Consider the following 8,347-nt stretch of genomic DNA (forward strand, 5'->3'; position numbering starts at 1 on the left):
GAACACTAGAAAATGGGTGGGTTGCCATGCCTTCCTCCAGGGGATCTTCCCAACCAAGGGATCAAACCTTGTCTCCTGTTTCTCCTGCGTTGCATGCAGATCTTTACTGGTTCTTAATACCACAACCTCCAACCTTGGAACCTTACCCAACTCACCTTGGATTTGCTTACTGCTTGGAGTTACATTATGTTCATCATTGATGAATTCGAATTGTTCACATTTGTATCAGCCCTTTAAGATTGTTCCATATTCTCCTTTGTAAATTTGAAAATACTTACCCAATTTAAATTCACCACCATATCCCCTCAAACTTTTGTTTTCTTTATACCTGTGCCAACCCCCAACTTTATATTGGGATTTGTCCCTCTGCTCATAAAGGGATTATAATTGCAATTTTGCAGCTGTCATATGTGTTGCCTGGCACATGGAATATTCTAGAATGACTTGTTAATGTTGATAAATGTAAAGATGTTTGCTGTAAAGTCATTAAAGTCCAGAGTAATAGTATCCGAATTATAAGAAAAAAAATTCAAATATCCATTAAATAGTAAGAAATAACTCCTTGTTCTCATGGGAGCTTACATTCTGGCCAGAGTCCAAGCCCTCATCTTAACTATGAAGAATAGTATATTAATGAAAATATATTTTAGCTAACATTCCATTTCCTGAACATAGTCTTTTAGAGTGGACAGTTTATAACATACTGGGTTTGAAATACAGATGGTTTTTATTTTAATTGATTTGAAAATGCAAATAAGTAGGACCTATCCCATGTATAGACGATGAGAAAAGATATGAGGGTTGGTGAGGAGACAGTAGGAGAAAAATATGGGAAAGAAGAGAAAAGATGGAAAGGGCAGTAATCCAAGGGATATGGGAAAGAAGAGAAAAGATGGAGAGAGCAGTGGTCCAAGGTGATCTTGCCAAGAATTAGATTTTGTATTAGCAGCTGCAAAGACAGATGAAGTGGTGCTTAAAACAAAACATGGATGCCTTCAAAACAAACTTTGCATATTGGCTCAATAAAGAAAAGTTGGCATTTACTTTCAGCTTTAATATTGCCCATGATTTTCATGGCACTTTGGCTATAAAATTCAAACCTAATTTGTACACTCAACATGGTCATTCCTTATGTCAGAATTAAAGCCCTTTTAACTGAAATTGAGTCCATCCTTGCAGTACATTCTATTGGCTAAAGTACTAAATAGAATGAGGGTTGTCTTTAATACAAATTGAGACCTTGAAATGGTTTATAAAGGAGACTAAAATGTAAGCAATCTGGTCTGAAAATAACCGTTGAGGAACTATAGCTGTTTAAGCAGCTATGCTGCATGGAGTGTACAACTGGTCTTTTAACTGTTGCAATAAATACATTGGTTAAATCACTCAGTGTTATATTTAATAAGTTGATCTGTTTAATCACTGCCACAAACAGCCTCCTATTGAAATGGTGGTGCTTTCAGTTTCATTCAGCAAATTTACCTTCAGTGAACTTACAAACTACAAGTGAATTATTGAGTTTCCCACAGGGAAGTCTCATTGCTTGTGCATTCTAAAAATTCAGACATGTTTGAAGGGATCTCTTTCAATAAGTAACAGGAAGATTTTCCTTAAATAATGCATGAGAGGCACCTATTTCACACTTTTAGGATTATCTGCTAATCAGACTTATCAAGCTTCTTTCATGTAGTGTACCAGAAAATTAAGAGTAAAAAGGTCTGAACAGATACTTTTTAGAATCATTTGTGATAGAAATTGACGTATTTGTATGTGTGTATGTGTGCCAACAAAAACAATTGACCAGATACAGACTTAAAGAAGGGGCAGGGTTCCAGAATTATTTAGAGGTTTTATTTGCAAAAGTAGAAAATCTTTGTGAGGTTATAGAATTATTACCAAATATTCAGAAATAGTCTCTCTCAGTTGAACAACAATATCTGATGAGAATCAAATCAGTCTTTGTTAGACTAGGAATGGGTTTGTGCTAATTCGGCAGCTTTCTGTCATGTGGGGGCCAACCTTTCTAAAGTTGAGCATTTCAAATTTCCAAGCTGCTGTTGAAGCTACATTCTCTGACCATTTCAAAGAGTTTTTCCTTGTGCAAATTATTTGCCTTTTCTGAGGCTTGGATTAAAGCTGACCTTAGGACATTATTTCTATGCATGTCTAACAGACAATCTACCCAGACTCTTGACTTTTCCTGAAACAATGTGCCTGAAACCTGACTATCCACACACTGAATTTCCCTTTATCACTGGGCAGTTTTTTTTTGTTTTTTTGTTTTTGTTTTTTGTTTTTTATCTACAATGCACTCAACACATAAAACTTCTTAGCTAGACTAACTTTTATTTCTTGATTGACTTCTGGATAAGTATCCCAAGGTACTCAGGGTATTGGTCTTCTTTATCTGGTCTCTTTCATCCTTGAAATAAGCAAGAAGTTTCAAGATTAAAAAAGCTGGCAAGCATAAATATTAAGCCACATTTCTTATTTCAATACTCACTAGAATTAGAGAATCTTACAGATGCAAGAGATCCCAGAAGTCACACTGATCAGCATGGTTAACTTGGTAATTCATGACTCCTGAGTTAGTCTAAGGCTGATAATGTCTCCTTTGGCCATAGTCTGTCCACATATAATATTAGGTTTTGAGGACTACTGGAGTGTTCTCTTAGGTGATGGGGTATAGTTTCATGACATAACATTATGAAATAGAGGCAAATATTTGTGTAATGCCTACCATGTGCTAAGCAGTATTCTAGCACTTCATATAGCTCATTGAACTCACATGTAACCTTCGTGACAACTCTTACCATATACTATTATTTTCCACACTTTACATATGAGGAAACTGGGGAGACTAAAAAACCTGGGCAAGGTAAGACAGCTAGTAAATAGGAGAATCAGGAGTCAGATCCTGGCAGCTTGGTTCCAGACTCTATGCTTAACAAGTACCTCAATAAAATAAAAGGAATTCTTATATCAAGTAATGATAAATTTATAGAGGTACCATTGCAAAAGCCCATAAAGTTTTTTTCTGATCTCCCTGAAGGCTTTGTGGTGATCCATCCACTCACTCTTTTTCATTGCCTTTGAGAATGGCCAGCGTCTATTTACAAAGTTGTTAGCAATCATTAGGTATGCCACTTCTGGACAGGAAGAGTACTACTCTATGGAAAGATAACCAGCTTATTTGTGGCTTCAATATATCTGAGACTTGGTTTCAAAAACTGTAAGCTATGACCAATAGCTCACAGCTGTACTGTGGTCAAATGCGTCTTTACTTTGTGAAGATTATGTAGGCAGCTCTTCTCTGTGGGTGTGTGATTCTTGATCCTAGAAATTACTTCTACAACTAGACTTCTTCTTGGAAGAGGTCATGGCAAAACACTTCAGTGTTCTTGCCTGGGAAATCCCATGGACAGAGGAGCCTGGCAGGCTACAGTCCATGGGGTCACAAAGAGTTGGACATGACTGAGTATATACATACACATGCACATATGATTTCCATATAATAACTATACACTCAGAAGAATGCCTACTACGAAAAAGGCTGACAATAGCAAGTGTTGACAAGGATGTGGGTCAATCAGAATTCTCATATATTGTTCACAAGAATAGATTTTGGCATAGCCATTTTTAGATGGCTGTTTGGCATTATCTACCAAAGATAAAGATAGGCTTATTTTTAAATTTTCAAATACCACTTCTAGGTATGTAACCAACAGAAATGCATACACATGCTTATCAAAAGGCCAGCACCAGAATACTTTTTACAGCACTAATTGTAAAAGCCCAAAGCTGGAAGGATAAAAAAGATAAATATGCATCGGCACAGTAGGCAAACCAACTGTGATACAGTCACACAATGGGATGCTACATTGATCTACAGATAGGTGCAAAAATATGAATCAGTCTCACAAATATACTGTTGAGTAAAAGAAGCCAGACCAAAAAGCCATACATACTGTATGAGTCACTTTATGTAATGTATGCAAACTGGTAAAACCTCTGAGTGCTTTAAGCTTATCCCCTGGATGGGCAGAGATGGGGAGGGGCATCAGGAGATTTCTGAGTTCCTGGTGGTGTTCTGTTTTTTTTTGTTTGTTTTTTTTTTTTTAGGGGGGGTGCTAGTTACATGGATGTAATCAGTTTATTAAAATTCTGTTGAGCTATACTCTTAAAAGACTTCCCTGGTGGCTCAGACGGTAAAGCGTCTGTCTACAATGCAGGAGACCCGGGCCATCCCTGGGTTGGGAAGATTCCCCTGGAGAAGGAAATGGCAATCCACTCCAGGACTATTGCCTGGAAAATCCCATGGACAGAGGAGCCTGGTAAGCTACAGTCCACAGGGTTGCAAAGAGTCGGACACGACTGAGCAACTTCACTTTCACTTTCATACTCTTATGATGTGCACACTTTTCTGTAGGTATGTTATATGTTAGTAAAAGATTTTTTTAAAAAAGTTATAGGCATGCAGTTTCCCCACATAGTCTAGTGAATAGTACATACCATCAGTGTTTCAAGACAGTGAGTGAGTCTACTCTTCCTCAGAGAATGACTCTTGATTCTGGGAAGAAAGCCTGGCCAAATCCCATCACCCTTTAACCAAACAGAACCAAATAGGCAGAAGTGAATATTTAAAATGTAATCAACCTCTTTTTCAGATTTGTAAAAATGTTTGGATTAAAGAATAAATAAACAGGGTTTTCAACTAGAAAAACTGTCCCATTTTGACCTTCATATTAATTTTCTAGATAGTTTAACTTGGAATTAAACTTTTATGTGTCCATGGGGGCGTGAGGGAATGTGTTTGAGTTGTTGTATACTAGTATTCAGGCTTCCCAGATGGTTCTAGTGGTAAAGAACACAGTGCAAGAGACGTAAAAGATGTGGGTTTGATCCCTGGGTCAGGAAAATCCCCTGGAGGAGGGCATGGCAATCCATTCCAGTATTCTTGCCTGGAGAATCCCATGGACAGAGGAACCTGGTGGGGCTCAGGGTCTGCAAGTTCTCAAAGAGTCGGACACGACAGAAGCAATGTAGTATGCATGCAGGCATGCTAGTATTCCTAGCAGCATAACTTGCAGCCTGAGTCTCTTCTGAAAAAATAATATGTGCTTAATTTATTAAAATTCTAGAGTATTCAGGCTTTTTCAAACCAATAAAAGAGACACATATTGAGAAATAATTCAAGTTGACGATTCTACAATTTTGTGAATAACATATAACACTGTGATTAATGTTCAAGACGCATTTCTCTTAGGAATTCAGATTCAACTTGTTTTGCCTAAGGTACCATTCTGGATATTTCATATTCTTCATCTAATTTTGATTGTAGCTATAGATAATGGTTTTGGGTCTTTATTCTCATGATACAGATAAGAAAACTGAGGCTATTGAAATTGTCTTGCTCAGCAAGAATTCTGACTCCAAATCTAAGCCTTTTCTGTCATACTAGTGATCCTCAGAGATGATATTTTAGAGACTGTCATTGCTGAGAGATCCAGGAGACAGGAAGTCTTTTGCTATGCTGACAAAGGCGCCATCCTATGCCGATGAATAAACAGATGTTAGGCTAGAAGATGGAGAAGGCAATGGCACCCCACTCCAGTACTCTTGCTGGGAAAATCCCATGGACGGAGGAACCTAGTAGGTTGCAGTCCACGTGGTCACTAAGAGTCGGACAAGACTGAGTGACTTCACTTTCACTTTTCACTTTCATGCATTGGAGAAGGAAATGGCAACCCACTCCAGTGTTCTTGCCTGGAGAATCCCAGGGACGGGGGAGCGTGGTGGGGTGCTGTCTATGGGGTTGCACAGAGTCAGACACGACTGAAGTGACTTAGCACTAGTAGCAGGCTAGAAGAAGTGGGTACAGAGATGGAACATGGGTGGACAGAGCTTGCCAAGCATTTCCATTCCTTTCTATTGAGGGCGAGGTCTAGGTAAACAAAATCCTATCCAAGTTTTTTTTGTTTGTTTTTTTTCTGAATCAGACATGATTTTGACTACCTCAATACGGGGGAATTTAACAATCCTTTTTCTTCTGCACCAAATGTTGATAAAAAGGAACAAACCACAGGGCCCCTTTTTGTCCTATGGTCTTGACCTTGGAATTGCTAAAGAATGTTTTCATATTTCTTTGTCACAAGTTCTGTTGGAACTGAAGAGAGAAGAAATTAAATTCTGTAAACAAAGTTCAGAAAGACGCCCTTTGGTTCCAGGAAAGAATTTACTTCGGCTCTGCATTCAATCTGGTTTGAATTGGCAGCTGCAACATCTTTGGGAAGTCCCTAAGTAGCTTGGAGAACTGATGCTACATAAAAGAGTAATTGCTGTCATTTGAAATAATTAATGTTTGAGTCCTTGGGTGGTATTGTGAGAAGCAAAATATTTATTAGACTGGCCTGTATATGTAAGGAAAAACTAGACCCCGGAGACAGTAACATTAAAAAAAAAAAGAAAGATAAAAAAGAATAATGACCTCAACTCTCTTCCTATTACAGAAAGGAGGAAAAAAAGCTACTGGGATGACAGACATTTTATTCTTTGTGCCTTTTTCTTGAAAACAAAAACTGGGACATGGAATAGCAGCAGGACATGGAATGAGTTAGTTATTTGTCACTTTGTCCTTGTATCTCTCCTTAGCTCTTGCAATCTTAGCTCTAACTGCATGTCCACTTCGAAATATTATTCTGCATGAATTTATTTCACTGTGTGTGTCTGGTGAACTTTTTCTCTATCTTCTGTTTCTCTATCTTGAATGTGAATTGAGCAATGGCTAGACTTTGGTTTGAAAGGTCAGCCTTCAAGAGGCTTTTAATTTCCCTCTAGCCTCCAGGACTAACCCCTAAGTAACTACCATAAAAGCTGATCCCAAAAAGCTTTCCCAAAGAGGGGTCAAGGTTTCTGAATTTTAAATCCTGGCCTGTCATTTGACCAAAAGTTTTCCTGGTTTGTGCACTTGCTTATATTTGGTTGTTTACTTCAGAATAATTACATAATTCTAATTGAGCCAAACTGAAGCACATCTGGGGAGCAGCTACCCAATAACTGCTCATGGAGTGAATGAATGAATTGGCTTACTTACCTAAACCTTGTTTCCATCTTTGGATCTGAGAACTAGTGCTTGAATTGACCCTTCCACGTTTGTTCCAAAACTTGTATGCTGCACCAGCATGTCTGGTTATTGTCATCTTGGATAGTCCTCTGAAATTTCTTTAATAAAAGGATGAATTTAATGAATATGCAACTAGCCCATAACAGGGGTTACAAACTAACAGTTCATTGGCCAAATCCACACCCAAACATTTTTTATTTGACTTTCAGAGTCTTTTAAGGTTTTTAATTAAAATTTAGGAGTTGGGGATTTTACCCCAAAATATAGATTCTAACTGCTTGCAGTAGATCTATATTTTTCCCACAGCATCATATGGTGGATCAGAATATCAGCTACCTGTTTCAGCAAGTCATGAGCCCTACACTTTACCCCTATTCATGTCTGCCCTAAGAGGAGATGCCGTTAATGATTTTATTTGCTGTTACTCTTCAAATCGGAGAAGGCAATGGCACCCCACTCCAGTACTCTTGCCTGGAAAATCCCATGGATGGAGGAGCCTGGTAGGCTGCAGTCCCTGGGGTCGCTAGGAGTCAGACACGACTGAGCGACTTCACTTTCACTTTTCACTTTCATGCATTGGAGAAGGAAATGGTAACCCACTCCAGTGTTCTTGCCTGAAGAATCCCAGGGACGGGGGAGCCTAGTGGGCTGCCATCTATGGGGTTGCACAGAGTCAGACACAACTGAAGTGACTTAGCAGCAGCAGCAAGTCTTCAAATATATGGTAAATATGTATTTCCCTGTACCACAAGTTTAGACTAAGAGCTGTATAATTTTAGAAAAAATGGAAATAAGTATGTGTTTTTCTTTTAATAGGAAAATAAATTCATTTACAGAAATGTATCATTTTTAATTTGCCTGGCCCATTTGAGTATTTGATTTTACAACTCTTGCCCTAGTGTCTTTTTTCTGTGATAAAGATTCTATGCTTTTCATTTCTCATAGCTTTACAAAAGCTAGAACCCAGAGAGAGAACTACTGTTTTCTGTAAAATAAATCTTTATTATTTTTATTTTTCCTATCAGTGTTCTTCTGAATAGTGATAAATTTAGATTAAAAGCTTATCAGAGACTGCTGACAGAGTGGTAAAAATCAAGGAGATGGAGTTATAGATAGGACATAAATAAATCCAGTCCATGGCGTGAGGACCTGGGGTCACATATGGGGCTGAGCCAAGCTGGAGGCAGGCAGGAAGCTGAGAACTGTATCACAAAGATCAGATAG

At 38.3% G+C, this 8,347-nt stretch overlaps 1 long non-coding RNA gene across 1 annotated transcript; it reads right to left on the reverse strand.

Annotated features, from left to right (window-relative positions):
* Positions 1-1,983: 1,983 nt before the first annotated feature.
* On the reverse strand, positions 1,984-7,241 carry LOC113884694. The gene is made up of 3 exons (XR_003508971.1): positions 7,094-7,241; positions 4,513-4,602; positions 1,984-2,422 (listed from the first exon to the last, which is right to left on the reverse strand). It is a non-coding gene; the product is annotated as an uncharacterized LOC113884694 (long non-coding RNA).
* Between the last annotated feature and the right edge of the window lie 1,106 nt (positions 7,242-8,347).

Source organism: Bos indicus x Bos taurus, chromosome 26, assembly GCF_003369695.1.
Source record: "Bos indicus x Bos taurus breed Angus x Brahman F1 hybrid chromosome 26, Bos_hybrid_MaternalHap_v2.0, whole genome shotgun sequence".
Lineage (NCBI taxonomy): Eukaryota > Metazoa > Chordata > Mammalia > Artiodactyla > Bovidae > Bos > Bos indicus x Bos taurus.